Raw genomic sequence first — 17,847 nt, 5'->3', positions numbered from 1 at the left:
AAATGGCTGTGACTTTTTTCTTTGTTTTTATTTTTTATTACTAAATGTGCATTTTTGCTGTGAACTGACAAAAGAGGAAGAAGACGAAAGACTTGTATGATAATTCAATTTACAGAAACATAAGATTTAACTCATCTTTTTCTTTTTAAATCCTCCATTCTTATGAATGAAGTTACCCTCCAGTACCCACAAAAACTCTTGATTTTCCAAATTGCACAAAAAGTTCAAGCATGGGAGGAAGTGAGTTGGGAAATGAATTACTCTAATACTATCCCTTAATATCTAAGTTTTAGAGATTTACAAAAAGATCTGCCTGTAATTTTTCATTTCTGAAAGCGAATAACTTCCCCAGGTGCTATATATTAATATCTTATAACATTTAGTAATTATGTGTTGCTTTTAAAAATAGCTATGGGACATGAATGCAAGGAGGTATGGATAATCTTTCTGAAAAATTATATATGAGCAGATGGATACCACATGAAGTATATTAATATGTTAATTGTCTAAATGGAAAAGCCTGTCATGCAATTTGGGGCTATGAATGAGATCAAGAAACCCAACTCTGAAACAAAGAAGTGATTGTATGCCATTGGTAAGTAGATTTTTGTCCTTGCCACTCTGTCAATTTGTAGAATTGCTCCCGTAGGAAAAAGTAAAATTGTTAGATCAGAAAACAGTAGAGTTGTTACCCCTGCATTGCTGAAAATGACTATGTTCATTGAGAGAATAACAGCAGACCTGTTGGGCCTGCATTAAACACAGGCAAACTAAGCCTTTGAAAATACGAAGTACCTCAATTTCAGTATTAAAAATGTCAGTCTGAAAAACTTTACATGTATAAATTTTTTTTAAAGATTTTATTTATTTATTCATAGAGACACAGAGAGAGAGAGAGAGAGAGCAGAGACACAGGCAGAGGGAGAAGCAGGCTCCATGCAACAAGCCTGATGTGGGACTCGATCCCGGGTCTCCAGGATCACCCCCTGGGCTGCAGGTGGCGCTAAACCACTGCACCACCGGGGCTGCCCACATGTATAAAATTTAATTTTCTGTTACTTAACACTGAAAATAATAATTACCGAATTTTTCTTTAGTCTTAGATTTTAAGAATATAGATCATTTTTAGTAGTCAAGATGACCTTAGTCAATTAACTTTCCATTTATTAAACAAATACCTATAGACAACATAATATTTATAACTTTCATAAGCACTTAAAGTAAATACAAGAGATGATGGTTTGCATTCCCATATCACTAGTACCAATGTTTTAAATCAATTTACAACCAATGTTGTAAAGCTAGAGTAATACCTGTCTTGCCTACCTCCAGGGTTTCTGTGAATTAGACAATTAATGGAAATCTAGATAGCAGATATGAAATTAGGATTTAATAAATTTTTGTTCAATAAAAAGTAATAGGTTCCATTTATTGATAGTCTATGTCAGGAATTTTCTGATACTTGTGGTGAGCAAACAATGCTCCCCCCCTCCCCAAAGATGTCCATATCCCAATACTTGGGACTTGTGAATATATTATGCAACATGACAAAATCAAGTTAAGATTGTCGATGCAATTAAAGTTGTAATCACCTGACCTTGAGATGGGAGATTAATCCTGGATTATCCAGGTGGATCCAATGTAATCCCATGAGTTCTCAAATGTGGAGAAGGGCAAAGAAAGGGCCAAGGTCATGTAACGTGACAAGGACTCAATCTGCCTTTGATGGCTTTGAAGATAGAGGGAGAAGGCCATAAGCCAAAAAATGTAAGTGGCCTCTAGAGGCCAGAAAAGGCAAGGAATAGATTTTTTCCTAAAACTTCCAGAAAAGTGAACAAACTTGCTGACGACATCTTAATCCTAGTCAACCTAACTGGTATTGGTTTAAACCACTAACTTTGTGCTAATTTATTATGGAAGCAATAAAAAAAAAACTAACACAACAATCTACCTATATTACCTCTTAAGTCTTCAAAATATTTTTTTCACAAGTTGTAAAAGAGAGTATCTAGTCTCAGATATTATGTTATTTATAAAACTAACAAGTCTAACCTATATTTTGCCAAACTCAAAGTCAATTCTCCATCTACATATTACTGAACTTCCTTGTTGTGTAAATATTAAGAGTTTTGATAATACACAGCTTCAATGTTAATAAATAGTAACATTGTTATTGACAGCAGTAATATTATTAGAGAAACTGATAGCTCATTACATAACATTAAAGTGTAGCTTTGCGCAGTGGCAGTATTGTAGCCAATGAGGTTTATCCGAGGCACGATTATTGCTAATTGAAAGTGTAAGTCATAAAATTTCAGATGTACATAGTAAAATGAAAGAAATTATTTGTTAGTTATGATTTCTCATAATAGCATCAAGAAATCTCCATCAAATTTTCCTAAAACAAGTAGAATATTTTAGAAAAACAAAACTCTTCAACTTTTAATCAAGTAGTCCTGGCAGATAGGACACTTGTCTTTTTGTTTTCATTTTGTGAAAACGGATAAGTAACATCTTTCAGAGTTTCAGTTTTGTTGTCTTCTCAATGAAAATATGATCAATTAAAGTTTTATTGGGACAACTAAATGAGATTATATATAAAGAGTTCTCTTAGGAGCACCTGGGTAGCTCAGTGGTTGAGCATCTGCCTTTGGCTCAGGTTATGATCCTGAGGTCCTGGGATCGAGTCCTGCATCAGGGTTCTACAGGGAGCCTGCTTCTCCGTCTGCCTATGTCTTTGCCTCTCTCTGTGTGTCTCTCATGAATAAATAAATAAAGCCTTAAAAAAAAAAAGATTCTCTTACAGTAAAAGGCATAGATAAGATTATCAATGACTAGAGGATATTATTTTCTCCAAACTTTGCTCAAATCCATCTAATGATATTTAAGTGACATAGAAAAGAGTTACTATAATAAAGCATAATTTTAAAAAATTAGGCTTTTTTATTAAATATGGAGAATAGATAAAATGCTGCTGAAGTGATTGCAAAAAATAATTAAAAAGATGCTAGCCTAAAAGGATAAAAAGAAAGAAACAAAACAAGAAAAAAAGGAAAAAGGAAAAGCTGATACAGGAGTGGGAACTGATAGCATAGTGGAAGAAGTTATAAATCTAACGTCATGCAGAACAGAATTAACATTAAGAAGGGAGCCAAATCAGCCTGCCTACTTCCAGGAAAGAGACTGGACAAATCTCTCCAGAAAAATAAAAATTACATATCATGCTAAGCTATTCATTAATGACACAGTAGATGAAAACATCTCTAAACATATACGGGTTAAGAATGAGAAGGAATATAGTAGTGAATTCAAAAAGAGAAAATACTTGTATTATTCTTTAAGGTGAAAGAGAGAAAAGTAATTAGATTTAAAAGTCTTATGTAGCATTGAGGGTACATTTAAAGTTCAGATCAGGTATTTATTGCAATGATGTAACTGCATAAGTTAACAGAATGTCTGGGCTATTGCTGACAACTGGTGGCTAAATTGAATCACAGAATTTAATAAGAGAGCAGGTAAAAAGTAAAAGAAATAAGGAGAAATTGATGAACCATGAAGCAATAGATAGAGAAAAAGTTAAGGAAGATAGGTAACAGTTTGGGAGAAAATGGTGCAATCAAGGATTTTAAATTTTCGATATAAAAATATCTCAAAAGGTTACATAGGATACTTTCAGCTTCTCTCTCCATATTCCTGCTTGAGAAAGGAGCAAAACATTCGTAAATGTTGCAAGTTTATGATATTAGGAGAGGGAAATTACTATATCATATTTTACTTTATAGTTACAGTTTGGGCAAAATAATTTGTTTAAATTATATCCTCAAAAACACTAAAGATGGTATTGTTTTTTGTTTTTTTAAGAGAATGAGAGAAAGCAAGCACAAGCTGGGGTGGGGAGGGGTGGGTGCTCTGGGGAGGAGGCAGAGGGAGAGAGAGAGTCCTAAAATGAGCTTGGAGCCTTATGCATGGCTGGATTTCAAGACCCTGAGATAATAACCGAGGCAAAAATCAGGAGTTGGGAGCTTAAGCAACTGAGTCATTCAGGCGCCCCAATATTGTATTCTATTTTGTTCAAAGATGCTTTACCATCATATCATTTTTAATATATTTAGGTGTTTATAATTCGTATATTTATTGAGAATCTTTTATGCAACAGGAATTCTGCTAAATTCTAGTACATAGTAAGAAATAGATATTATTCCTATCCTCATAATGCTTATAACTCCTTACAAATTTAGGAAAACTTTAATGTATTTCTCTGGTTTATATGACATTATATTAAACAATATTTATAGTTTACTGTTTAAAAGTACATTTAATCTATTTCCTGGCTTGTAATTTTGTAGATTTACTATAGTATTATTGAAATTCATAGAGATAATGTTTCATATTAAGTATCTAACACTAAGTCTATTAAGAAATCATCATCAACAAGCTAAATAGCTGAAGCATTCATTTTAGATGAACAAGAAATATTGATTTATCAAAATAACTAGCCATTTTGCTTTAGAATATATCAGTACTGATACAGGAGTGAAAATACCAGGTTCTATCAAACTCTGCTCAGGTAATATTTCATTTTTGCCTTGTTAAAACAAAAAAAAAATTATACTTCATTTAGTCCAAAGTCTTACATGTGTCAGCAAAAAGAAGATGCTTATTAAGAAGCTTTATAATGGGGGTAATTTCCAAGAGATGCATGAAGATAAGCAAACATGGAACAAAATTTGGTGTCTTTATGAACTATGAATTGATGGGGTATAAACTGTATTTTGGTGCCTAAAGAAATAAAAGCAGCTGCTTTATTTGTTGCTTGCTTATTATGGGTAAATTAATAATTTTAACCAATATAAGTAATATCAAAATAAGTATTAATAGGATATCTTTTAACACTACAATATACCAAAGCAGATCAATATGTTTTACAAATTGTTAACATTTCAGAGAAAGTTAAGAAAGGGCATGAAATTTAACGTTTGTTTTTATAGTATTAAATCAAATATGACTATAGTTTAAATATTATAAAAATTTTTCTTAGCCTTGCATTTTGTAGTAAATTTATCAATTTTCTTTCCAACTTTAAATATTACCTTTATGTTTATTTCTTTAAAAAATGTATTTGTCTTATTTTAACTTTCATTTTATTTTGAAAGTGAGAAGGCAGATGATTTTTAATGGAATGTATAACATTAAAATATGTTTTACCATTTGTTTCCCTTTTGATTTTTAATTCTGTTTAATATAAAGAATTTCAGAATGACTTTTGTTAAAGTAGGTAGATATTAAACCGATCTAATAAGTGGCAGCCAAATATGGAACATGTCAGTCATTAGTAATGCCAAATAGTAGCTTCAGGAAAAACCAATGAAGAGTATACCACTTGTGAAACGTATTGTGATTTTTGAATTATTCACAGCAATCCCCGACCCATATGCATGGTGATCATTATCATTAATGCCAGGTTCCAATCTTGTAATAATAAAGTAAAAATAAAATCCTGTAATGAGTTGGATAAATAGGTAAATATTATTTATAAAGGCAGACATGTATACTTATAACTGCGCTCCTATGGTCATAGAAGATTACTTGATGAATTTACTTTAATGGCTACACCACTGAAAATAGCCAAATAACTCAGAGGAAGTCTAGATATCTAAGGGAACTTTTGTAAGACCAGGACTTGGCTCAAAAAAGCCTAGAGGGAAAAATCAATTGCTCTTTCATATTGTATAATCTGGAAATATAATTCAAAACTAAATTACTGGGCATAAATTATGATTGATATCCACTAGAATAACATGCTTTAATCTCAACTTTATATATTCAGCCAAGAGGGAGCTATTTGACTTTATAATACTTTACACATCTTTCAGCTAAATTAAAGACACAAACATTAAAGTTAACACTTAAGACATCATGAAGATTTGTGATACTCTCTAGGGCAACATGTAGCCATAAACCAACAAAAGCATCTGTAAATAAGCTGTTTCATTCTTGGACTTAGTCTTGGTGAATGTCTTTTAAAATAATAATTTCAGAAGGCCACTTAGAGTTGTGTGACATAGAAATTACCTGGCAGAGGTGAGGTAGGGGACAGAATGGATCAGAAGATAATGAGAATTGTCCTGTCTTCCTTCTGAATGGATCTACAAAAGGTGAGTTATTACATATTTGTTGTATATTATCTTGTCAAAATCCATTGCCATGGATTTCTAAAATAGATTTTCTGCTATTTTTATAACAGTCTGATAAAAATATCACTGAGAACACCCAGAACAGATTAACACTAACTCAATTAAGATGTTATGATAAAATTAACAACCAATTCCTGATTACATGTTAAGTTACCTACCAATGATTTAAGATAGGCCTAATTTTACTTTTCTTAAGGCTTTTTAAACAACCAGAAAAAATTTTAAACATCCAAAGACAAATTAGATTCACAACATTTTCAGTCATTAAATAAGCTATACCATTAAAGAATCACCCTATAAAAAGAATATCAATGTATTTTTTAAAGATTTATTTATTTATTTGAGAGAGAGAGAGAGTTTACACACCCTAGTGATCAGAGGGAGGGGTTAGAGGGAGAAAATCCTCAAGCAGACCCCCCCTAAATGCAGAGTCAAATGTGGTGCTTGATCCCAGGACCGGGGGATCATGACCTGGGCCAAAATCAAGAGTCAGATGCTTAACAGACTGAGCCACCCAGGTGCCTCAGTAATATAAATATTTTGATAAAGTAGCTGGAAATTTCGAGTAGTATAAATATTATTGTTCAAGATAAGGTATTAAATAATTTAAAACTATATAAGAAAAGCAGTTCACATAAGGTGAATATATAATAGATAATTTCTAATAAATCATACATTTAGAGTTTAAAATCCCTATAAAGTATCTTTAGCGGCCCATTCATACATATCCAGCACATCTTCTTTATAATGGACACTGAGTTAACAATAACAAGGAGAACAATTCCTGTAACAGAGAATTTAAATGTTAATAAATTGTGCACCTAACCCATCAGGTTTCATTCCTGTCTAGACTGGACAACTGAAAGCCACTTGGTCAAGTCGTAGCATTGGGTAATTCTCAGTCCTGTGTCTGGATGGCAATTCCAGTACAGTTACTATAATTCCAGAAATCTCTGATTTTTCATTATCCATGTCCCCAACCTGATCGAGGCTGTTTAGAGCTTTGAATCTAGAGAATATTTGGGTTCAGGAATACACCCTTGGTTTTCTGGCTTCTTGATCAAGGGTAGATTATCACTTTGTGCTGTTGTGATCTTGCACCGTTTGCACTTTTGCACTTCCCCCCCTCTCTTTCCCACAGAATATGCAAAACATAGCCAATCTCTGTTTGAGAATGGAGGTCAAACATCACCAATTATACTGTATCCAAAATCTCCTTATGCTAGAGTATAGAGTGTGCCTTTAACTCTAGCAGCAAAAGTGCTGCTACCAGCAGAAAACTTTCAGCCATCAGCCCTTTACAGAACCAGCTGATGGGAGTTCCCCAGAGCAGCTAGATCCACTCACTCATTGGTCAAGGTAAGTATATAAAGGCCCAAACCCCCCACCCCAACTTGGGCCATCCTAGCTTCAAAGCACCCCCAAAGGGTTAGCTTAAACGTTTGCTAAATGACACTGCATTGTAACTCAATTTCTCCCTCTGCCTACTCCTGTCTTCTTTCCCCTCATTCCATAGATGGTGATCCCCAAATCACTCCCTAATACATATCTTCTGTGTTATTCACCATCTTAGGGATGAGAACCCATGAAAATATTGTTAAGGTAAGAAGTGATGAATCAAAGGCTGACAGCTAACTTTGTATAGCATTCAATTTGATTTTATTTAGAAATAATGGTATCTAGAAATGTTTAGCTGCCTACAAATAGGAATGTAGAAATCACTGGTATTTGCACAAGCCCAGAGCCCAGAAGACAGTATGAATTAGAGGAAAGGTAGGCAATGGGGCCCGGCAGACCTGGGCTGAAATCCTGCTTTGCCACCTAATAGCTAGGTTTCAAGTAGACTATAAAATCTCTCAGAGCAGACCTTGCAAACTGGCTATCCTTGGGCTAAATTTGGTTTTGTTTCACCCACATCACAGTTAAACACATAATTCAATTGCCAGCATCAAGATAGGAATACTTCAGATAAAAAATCACATATCCAGATTCTCTTTAAAAACCAAAAACTGAGTAATGCCTAGCTCCCATGAATACATAAAAACAATCACGATAGCTAAGCAGCACCTTATAATTTATATTAAATCTAATTATATTGTTGAAATTGAGGTTCAATGTCTTCAGAAAATGTCTATAAAATAGATAGTGCTATTTGCTACAGAGTAGTTGTGTCTGACCCTACATTCAACTATAATATTTATTTAAAATTAAATGCTTAAAAACATTCTTTTGGGAGGCTAATGAGTACTAGTGATGTCAAAATGCATCTATCAGTCTAATATTCTTAGACAACTAGGAAAAATAAAGGTAAATATGACCAATTTGTTTTATTAATATGATTATTAGTAGGAACATAATCATCTGTTAATACAATATATTTAAAATATCAAAATTTTCTAACTCTCCATTCTCTAAAACTTCCTGATAACTACAAAATATTTGCTATATTCCTCAATTATTGTGGTTGTTAGATAATAATAGGCAATTATCAGCAATGGATGAATACCAAATCTAAAATAAGTATTTATTTACTGAGTACTTTTAGCTTAGTAATTTTTCTTTTAAAAATCATAGACAGGGATCCCTGGGTGGCACAGTGGTTTGGCGCCTGCCTTTGGCCCAGGGCGCGATCCTGGAGACCCGGGATCGAATCCCATGTTGGGCTCCCGGTGCATGGAGCCTGCTTCTCCCTCTGCCTGTGTCTCTGCCTCTCTTTCTCTCTCTCTCTCTGTGACTATCACAAATAAATAAAAAAAAATTTTTTTTTAAATAATAAAATAAAATAAAAATCATAGACAATGGCTCTAGAATAATCTCATAGGCCTTTTTATATATCTCCTTGAAATCCTGAAATTGATAAATCTATATTATTGTGTGGGAGCAAGATGCCATAAGTATAACGAGAAGAAAAAAAATATACAAAGCATATATAGCCCATACTTCTAAGTTAGTGGATATGCATCATATGTCTAAAACAAGTTGTTATTGAATGTCAGTATATGTTTTTATTTACATTGGCTGATAAATATGGGGTAAATCTGATTAGTCATATAATACAGAAGTTGAAGTAAAAGTGGTAAAGCTTGAGATTTTTTAAAGAACTGTTTCAATTTAAATTTCAATTTGCTACTGTAATTCAAATCACAGTAATAATATCATAATAAATAATAGTTTTGTAAAATGGAATATATTTCATTAGCAGACTGAAAATATTAAGTATAACTGACAGTCTAATGCCTCCAGTAAACTCCAGAATTCCTTGGTATAAAATAAGAATTTCACAATTAAGGAAATAAGTTTTATTTATATAACCTCGTGTTTTAAAAAATGTAGCTTTTACATGTGTGATTTTCTAATTTAAATTGTATACCAGAGTGCTATGTTATTTTTCTCTACCACAGTTCATTATATTCTATTAATATTTATACCTCCAGCACATAGCCTAAAACAACACACAGTAGGCATTACACAAATTCCTCTCATGATGACAGGTTTGTTTTCCTTGCCCAGAATAATATGGTCTTTTGTTTTGACCTATAACTAGTTCATTGAAATTCTTAAATGAATATACACTTATATATGTATACACATACACACACACACATACATAGGTGTATAACTTTCCACTTGATAAACTCGTTTTTTTTTCTAAGTATATACCTTCAGTTTATAACATCTGATTTCTATAATTTATATTTTCATTGATCTTGTTCTTCTATGTATATATTTAATAAATATTTTATTCATCATATATGGGCCAAAAAATTGTGTCAAAGTATAAATTCTCATCATGCTTTCTACTTTTCTTAAAAAGTGAAAGCTGCCCTTTGGCTGGAACTGCCATCTTCCAGTAATTGGCCAGAATTACTACCACAAAGGGAGAGAAGCACCTGCTGTATATTCTCTAGACTTTTAGGAAACATGGAGTCATTCTTTTGGTCACATATATGCAAATATACAAGAAAGATGATTCTGTAGACATCAGGGAATAGACTCTATTCAAAAAGAAATCCAAAATAACAAACAAACAAACAAAAAAAAACAAGAAATGCCCCCCCAAATGTTATCATGGCAAAACCAGCAGAGTTTACGTTACTCAGCATGCTACTAGCATTGTTGTAAACAAATGAGTTAAGAGCAAGATTCTTGCCAAGAGAATTCATGTACATATTGAGCAAATTAAGCACTCTAAGAGCAGAGATAGTTTCCTGAAGCCTGTGAAGGAAACTGATCAAAAAAAGAAGGAAGCCAAGAGAAAGGTACTTGGGATCAACAGAAATACCAACCTGCTCCACCCAGTTAATTACATTTTGTGAGAACCAAAGGAAAGGAACCTGAGCTGCTGGAACCTATTCCCTAAAAATGCATGGCATGATAGGTATGGAGGGGGAAAAGGCTAGAGTTTTCTACCATTTAGTTAAACTAGGTTATTTGGGGAAGTTTTCACAGTATGTGTATTTTCCTCGATCTTTAGATGAGTACTTTGTTAAATTTAGCAAAGTACCATTGTTTTGTTTTTGTTTTTTTGTTTGTTTGTTTTTTTTTTTTTTAATTTCATCCCTAGGAATTGCTTAACATGCTGGCATATTAGATGCTGTTTGTTACAGTTTTCCTGTTTACATTTAATTGCATAGGTGATATTGAAAAGAACATGAGTACTGGCTACCGTGCATATTATAAATGTCGATTGGTAGCATACTAAAAAATAAGTTTAGATGTCTAATTTTTATTATAATATAATTTGTTGCCTTAAATTAAATGCTGATAAGCTATGGTTTCTTTTCTTTTTTTTTTTTTTTAATATTTTATTTATTATTTATTTATTTAAGTCACAGACAGAGAGAGAGAGAGGCAGAGACACAGGCAGAGAGAGAAGCAGGCTCCATGCACCAGGAGCCCGATGTGGGATTCGATCCCGGGTCTCCAGGATCGCGCCCTGGGCCAAAGGCAGGCGCCAAACCGCTGCGCCACCCAGGGATCCCAAGCTATGGTTTCCATTGTGAAATCTAAGATGTGTGATATTCATGGCCTTGAACATAAATCATTTCCTTTTTATTGATCTATATCAGTATACTTTTAAAACAATATCTTGCTTAAGGCAGAGATTATTATTATCATCTGAAGTGAAACGGGACACTAGTGAATTTAATGACTACAAATTTCTTTAGGCAATAGTTAGTATTTAGTATTTGTAAAAACATTTATTTTTTTTCTGAGTATGCTTGTTATTTTCTTGTATTCAAATCATTCTGACATTTACAAAGATGAAATTAAAACTGAACTGTTATTTGGAACTAGGAAGACTACAATCGCACAACAAGCACATTCTCATGGGAAGTTAATCACAAATACCAAAATTGCTGGTAAAAATAATGAGCTTTAAATACTTGCAGACAATGAGGAAAGTGGATCCCTGTATATTTTAAAACTCTAGAAATATTAAATACAAATAAAAGTAACTAAAAAAAAAATAAAAAAAAAATAAAAGTAACTAAATAGTTTAACAGATAAATAGAAGTCATTGGCTGTAAAAACATGTATCTGGATAATTTTAAATTAATCTATAATATGCCTACATATTTTTGATGTTTCACCTACTGCATTATCTAAGATGAAAACCATCAGAATAAATCTTCTCATGGCAAGTCTCTGGGTTCTATATCTGTATTATGTCAAAATGCCTTCCCATATAAATTATAGTATGTGAAGCTTTAAAAAACGCTTCATACATTTTTCACGTTTGTAAAAGTGAAAAACTCAAGAAGGGAAAAATGGATTTTTTTGGTTAGCATATTTTTGAGCAAAAAATACATTTCAGCAAACTTCCTACTGGGAAAACAGTAATTACTTAAGTTGGCAGCACACATCTGGCATAATAAAGACGGGAATATAAAAGTCCTTGATGTAACCCAAGTGTTTATCAGTTTTTAGAACACTCCTGTTCTTGCCAGATCCAAGGAAATATTTAATTAGGAATTGGCTCTCTTCTCATCTTCACCAACTCAAAGGTGCTGTCCTTTTTACCCTCCTGGGTGCTGAAGAGTTCAGTAGCATAAATAACATCATATTCTACTTCCCAAATACCTCCATTAGTAACTAGATAGGATGATAAGTAAAATTCTTTAGCTTTGGGATAAGAAAAGTTAAATCTGCATTCAGTTACAGAAATAAAAGTTCTCCCCAAACACTGGCACGCTTTCAAGAACTTCCATTTGGAAATTCTCCATAATATTTTGGCTCCTGTACTTTTAGGAGAGCTTTTAGCTGGCTGATACATAGCAATGTAATAGCTATATAATTCCATATGTAAGCTGCTTCCATGTAGAAACCAGCAATAAATGCAGGTTCTGGATGTGCCCATATATTACTGATATTCCCCAAATCATTATAGTGTTTTTAAATTCCTTAAATATTTTTACTATTTAAGAGTGAAGTGAGACTTTGACAAAATAATCCAATTTTATTATTTTAAAAATTTAAACAGTGCATACATGGAAAAAATTGAAACTCCCCCTGGAACACTCCACCCTAACTCTCAAGAAGAGATAAGTGGTATAATTTGACTTAATCTTTAATCTTTGTTTCAAAGCTTAAAAGTTTACTTTTAATTTCATAATATATCATGGACATCTTTCTATGGTAGTAAATATAAATCTTCCTTATTTGTTTTAATGGAAACACATTATCACACATTTTGGATATATCATAATTTATTTGAACAATTATTTATTATTGATATTTGTTCTCTCCAATTTTCTGCTTTTACGTAAAATGCTATGTTGAACTACTATGTATGCAGAAGAGAAGAAACACATTTGGTAATAATATATAGCGTACATTGAGCACTTTGGTTTTAAAATGTTTTAAATTGGGATGCCTTAGTGGCTCAATGGTTCAGTGTCCGCTTCCAGCTCAGGGTGTGATCCCAGGATCGAGGATCGAATCCCACATCAGGTTCCTTGTAGGGAGCCTGCTTCTCCCTCTGCCTATGTCTCTGCCTCTGTGTGTGTGTGTCTCTCATTAATAAAATCTTTTAAAAACATAAAATAAAATGTTTTAGATTATGTTATTTTATTTGATGAGTTGGTGTGTGGACATCTCTTTGAGGCAGTAGTTTTGTTATCTTACAGATGAGAAAATGCCCTTCAGAGAATTTAAATGAATTAAGTAGTAGTTAAGTTTCTATCTGGGAACCCAATCCTTTGTACTATAGAGTAACTTTTTCTTGATTAGATACTCCATTAACAGATATGCAAGTAGGCATAAAGATATTGAAGTAACACACAGTGATACAGGATTATTTTTTAATCTGTTCTAATGAATGAGGTAACTACTTCCCAAATTTATAATTAAATTGCTCTTCCTTCCTTAGTAAATGTAACTGAGCACTTGTGGGCACTGGATGATTAGCAAGACACAGTCTCTGTCGCCTTATGGTACTTTGTCAATAGTTCTAATGCCAGATAGCCATAATACTAATATTTAACTATTAAAAGGAGAATCAGAAAATACACATAACAGAAAACCATAAGTATTTCAGTTATCTTTGCATGTACGTTTTTCTTCTTAAAGTTAGTACTTATTAGCTTCTTTTTGTATTATAAGAATGTTTGAAAGGTACAAAGTTTTGTGATTAGAAGCACAATTAATATTTCGTATAAAGAACTTCTTTTTTAAAGATTAATTTGTTTGAGAGAAAGAGACAGAGGAGTGCGTGGGCATGGGGGTTGGAGAGGCAGAGAGAGCCATAAGCAGACTTTACTCTGAGCGCAGAGCCTAAGGTGGGGTTTCATCTCACGATACTGAGATCACAACCTGAGCTGAAACCAAGAGTGGGGTGCTTAACTGACTGTGACACCCAGGTGCCCCTCAGAAAAAGAACGTCAGCACACAAATACTACAATATTTGGTCAAAGCTATATTTGGAAAAAAAAAAGTTAATATAAGGACCACTCAGGTATCATTGAGAGTTGACACTCTGCTTCAGAGATTATTACACTTTAAATTAAATACAAAGAGCTCATGTCAATTATCTCAATGTTACAAGTGAGGTATAAGCTCATGGTATATTTTAATATTATCAATAAACCAGGTGTCAAATAATTTCTACATAGCTAGCATGCAAAGTATACAAAGGCTAGTCATATAGCACAGTATAAAGCACACATCTTGCTGAAAATGTTTAAAAGTTAATATTTGAACTAGTATCCTAATTTTATGCTTATCATTTTTATATTTTAATCTTTATGAAATGTTTGTGTTGGGGTACAAGTCTCCTATTTGCTATAGTAGTTTACTATAATAAAGTAACACACCAATTAATTTAAGATTTTATTTTTTTATTCATGAGAGACACAGAGAGAGAGAGAGAGAGCAAGAGAGAGAGCAGAGACATAGACAGGGGGAGAAGCAGGCTCCCCACAAGGAGCCCAAAGTGGGACTCGATCCCGGACCTCAGGATCATGTCCTGAGCTAAAGGCAGATGCTCGACTGCTGAGCCACCCAGGTGTCCCCACATCAATTAATTCATTTAACACTCAGCAATTCACATGTACCTGCACTGTGCTTAATGCTGAGGAGGCAAGTGAATAAGAAAGACATAGTCTCTATCTGTGTAATGCTTAAAGTCTAGAGATGATAGATATAGGGAATTATATATCAATTTATATATCAAAAAGTAGACAATGAAAGGAAGTATATGAAGGAATTATACTCCTTGTATTCCTTGTGTAGAGATGAGGATGGATATCTAATATACTTTGGGTGTACAGGTGAGGAAGGCTCTCCAAGAGGAAGTGATACCTAAAGGATGCATATGAGACTTGTTGAGACATAAAAAAAAGAGAGAAAAAAAGAAAAAAAAAATCCTAGGTACCAAATAAAAGGGGAGGGGAGAGAGGCTGGCTAGAGAAGAAAGTATTGTGGCTAAAGGAAAAGTGGAAGGAAGGAAAAACTCATCTTCAGGGAACAAACAGGTCAGTAATGCTGGAGTACAAAATATTAATAGAAGTGAAAAATGATGCTTAAGTGGAAAGCAAGGACTAAATCTTCCTGGCTCTTGCCAGCCATGTAAATTGATTTGGACTTTGCATTAAGAATAATGGCAAGACACTGATAAATACCATGCATTCTATCATCACACCTCTTTGTGAGAAATTACATTGCCAGAATTGCAGAAAAAAAAAAAATATAGCAGGTAGTTAAAGTTCTATGCTATTAAATATTTATTAAATATATTTGTAAATAATAATACATATTACATATTATATTTTGATTATGATAAAAATTCCACTTACTTAGTAACCAAATAATGTAAAATTACTAAAATACTGCATATACTTCCTAAACAAACAATTCTAGATGGAACATGGGAAAGTGTAATAGTCTGACCACTCTCTATAAGAGATGTGTACTACATCCTTAAGGGCAAAAACATAAGTTTCCGAGGAAAGGAGGAATTCTGCTTCAAGACTGTAACACAGAGATCCCTGCTTGAGTTTTTAGCCTGCCAGCAACGCCCTATGAATTTTGCCAGCCCCCAGCACTATGTGAGCCAAATCCTTAAAATAGATGAATAAAGAAATAAACAAAATTATGTATAGTATATAATTTAATAAGCAGAGAGTTAAGTATAGTTAGATAGATATAGATATATTTCCTATTGGTTCCTTTGCTCTAGAGAACCCTGCCTGACAGAGATACACTGTTATGGGTGGGTTTGTATTTCTACCCCTCAGAAATATTGATGTCCAAGGTCCTGAAATCTCAGAATGGGAACTTAGTGAGAAACAACAGTTGTTGCAGTTGTACTTAGTCAAGATGAGGCCATACTGGATAGAGTGGGCTCCTAATCCAATATGACTGTTGTCCTTATAAGAAGATAGTCATGAAAAAGGCACAGAGACACAAGGAAAATGCCATGTGGAGATGGAGGCTAGACTGCAGTGATACATCTAGAACCTAAGGAATGCCAAGAATAGCTAGCCATCAGCAGAAGCTAAGAGAGGTGTGGAACATATTCCACCTCAGGCTCTCAGAAGGAACCAAATCTGTTGACATCTTGCTTTTGGACTCTAGTCTGCAGAACTGTACAAAAATTAAATTCTGTTGTTTTGAGCCACCGGCTATGTGGTACTTTGGAAAAGTACTTATAATAAAACTCTATCGGAAGGAAGGAAGGAAGGAAGGAAGGAAGGAAGGAAGGAAGGAAGGAAGGAAGGAAGGAAGGAAGGAAAGTTACTACAACATTAAAATGTCAGCTTACTCTTAGTTGCCCTTTTTCTAAATTCTCAAAGGGTGAATGAATATACTCCTTGAATGCATATTATAGGATGGTACCTAACTAGCCATTTCCCTAAATTAAAGTACAGGCACAAAGCACATTAAGGAATAAATCTGAAAAATTTACTGACAAACAAGATCATCATATGTGTTTTAAACAATATTCAGATAATATTTCCAACTTGGAAGATGTTAACAATCACTATGAAGCGGTTTTCAACTACTACCACAGCCACCATCACCCCGTCCCCCAAACCCTTATGATGAGATATAAACAAACATACTTCTTTTCAAGTGTTTGGATGTAAGTTCTCTCTCTCCCTTGCTACTTTTTCAATTTTGATACAGATACATTGAACAATAACTGCTCTTTAATGTCACTTGATATTCTTCATCCTTTTCAATTTAAACTAGTTTTACAAAACTTTTTTGTCAGAAAAATATAGTCTTCTAGACAATTTGTGGTAGCTTTAAGGAATTGGAAGATGTAATTTTGGAAAAAAATAAAATGAATGAAAAGCTTATTTGCTAAAAAGTTACTTCAAAATATTTGATTGCGACAAAATAATACAGAACATGAAATAAAAATGAAACAATGGGATTAGTAGAACAAAAAAGAAAAATTTTAAGAAGGACCAAGTACCTCTTAAGTCATTATTCTCCTCTTAGAAAATTCTCATCTTCAGTAAGTATATCAGTATCAAATAACATAGTTTAAGGATAAAGATTAAGTAATTTTGAGTATGCTTTATAGCTTCCCCCCCCCTCAAAAAAAAAAAAAAAAAAGCACACAAGAAAACAAGTATTTCTTCCAGATAAATAAATACCCCTTCCTCTCTTCAACCCCTCACTGGCTACCCCTCCCCTGGCATCCAATGTACATTTTTCAAATTAAAAAATGGAATGATTAAGCCTTTAAAAAAAGTAAAATATAAATATGCACAAAGGAATCTAATGGATGCTTTTGAGAATGATGTAGCAACTTTTGCTTTTGTTAAGTGTCACTACTATTCTTCCTCAGTAGCTTTGAAATTCTGGGGAGAGCTGTTAGTCCTCCCCCTCCCCCATTTCCCGTAGTTGCCAAGATTTATTGATTCTACCTGTGTAAAGCCTCTTCATGCTATTTTTCTTTTATTCTGTATTTCAATTCAGGTACTTTTATCCTTGTCTCAATGGTCTCCAAACACCAATTTCCTTTTCAATCTTTGAACGCTTACCTGGAACATCATCATGAAGTATTGCCTCCACCCCTAACCCTTAGTGGGATTTCTTTACCACTACAATGAATATATTCATTATTATCATTCAAAAGGGTCTTTTATCTAGGCTGCTCTACCTAGTCTCTTACTTATCTTTCAGCCATATTGGTATG

General features: G+C 33.4%; 1 protein-coding gene and 1 non-coding gene across 7 annotated transcripts in view; one reads left to right on the top strand and one right to left on the bottom strand.

Moving 5' to 3' along the window:
• CCSER1 (coiled-coil serine rich protein 1) overlaps window positions 1-17,847 on the bottom strand; it is a 1,367,203-nt gene that overhangs the window by 954,970 nt on the left and 394,386 nt on the right. The gene's annotated exons all lie outside the window — the stretch shown is intronic.
• LOC140624046 (U4 spliceosomal RNA) lies at window positions 2,231-2,369 on the top strand. The gene has a single exon (XR_012023586.1). It is a non-coding gene; the product is annotated as a U4 spliceosomal RNA (small nuclear RNA).

The sequence above is a fragment of the Canis lupus genome, chromosome 33 (assembly GCF_048164855.1).
Source record: "Canis lupus baileyi chromosome 33, mCanLup2.hap1, whole genome shotgun sequence".
Classification (NCBI taxonomy): domain Eukaryota; kingdom Metazoa; phylum Chordata; class Mammalia; order Carnivora; family Canidae; genus Canis; species Canis lupus.
The sequence above is the reverse complement of the archived record's forward strand: the minus strand, read 5'-3'. Positions and strand labels throughout refer to the sequence as shown.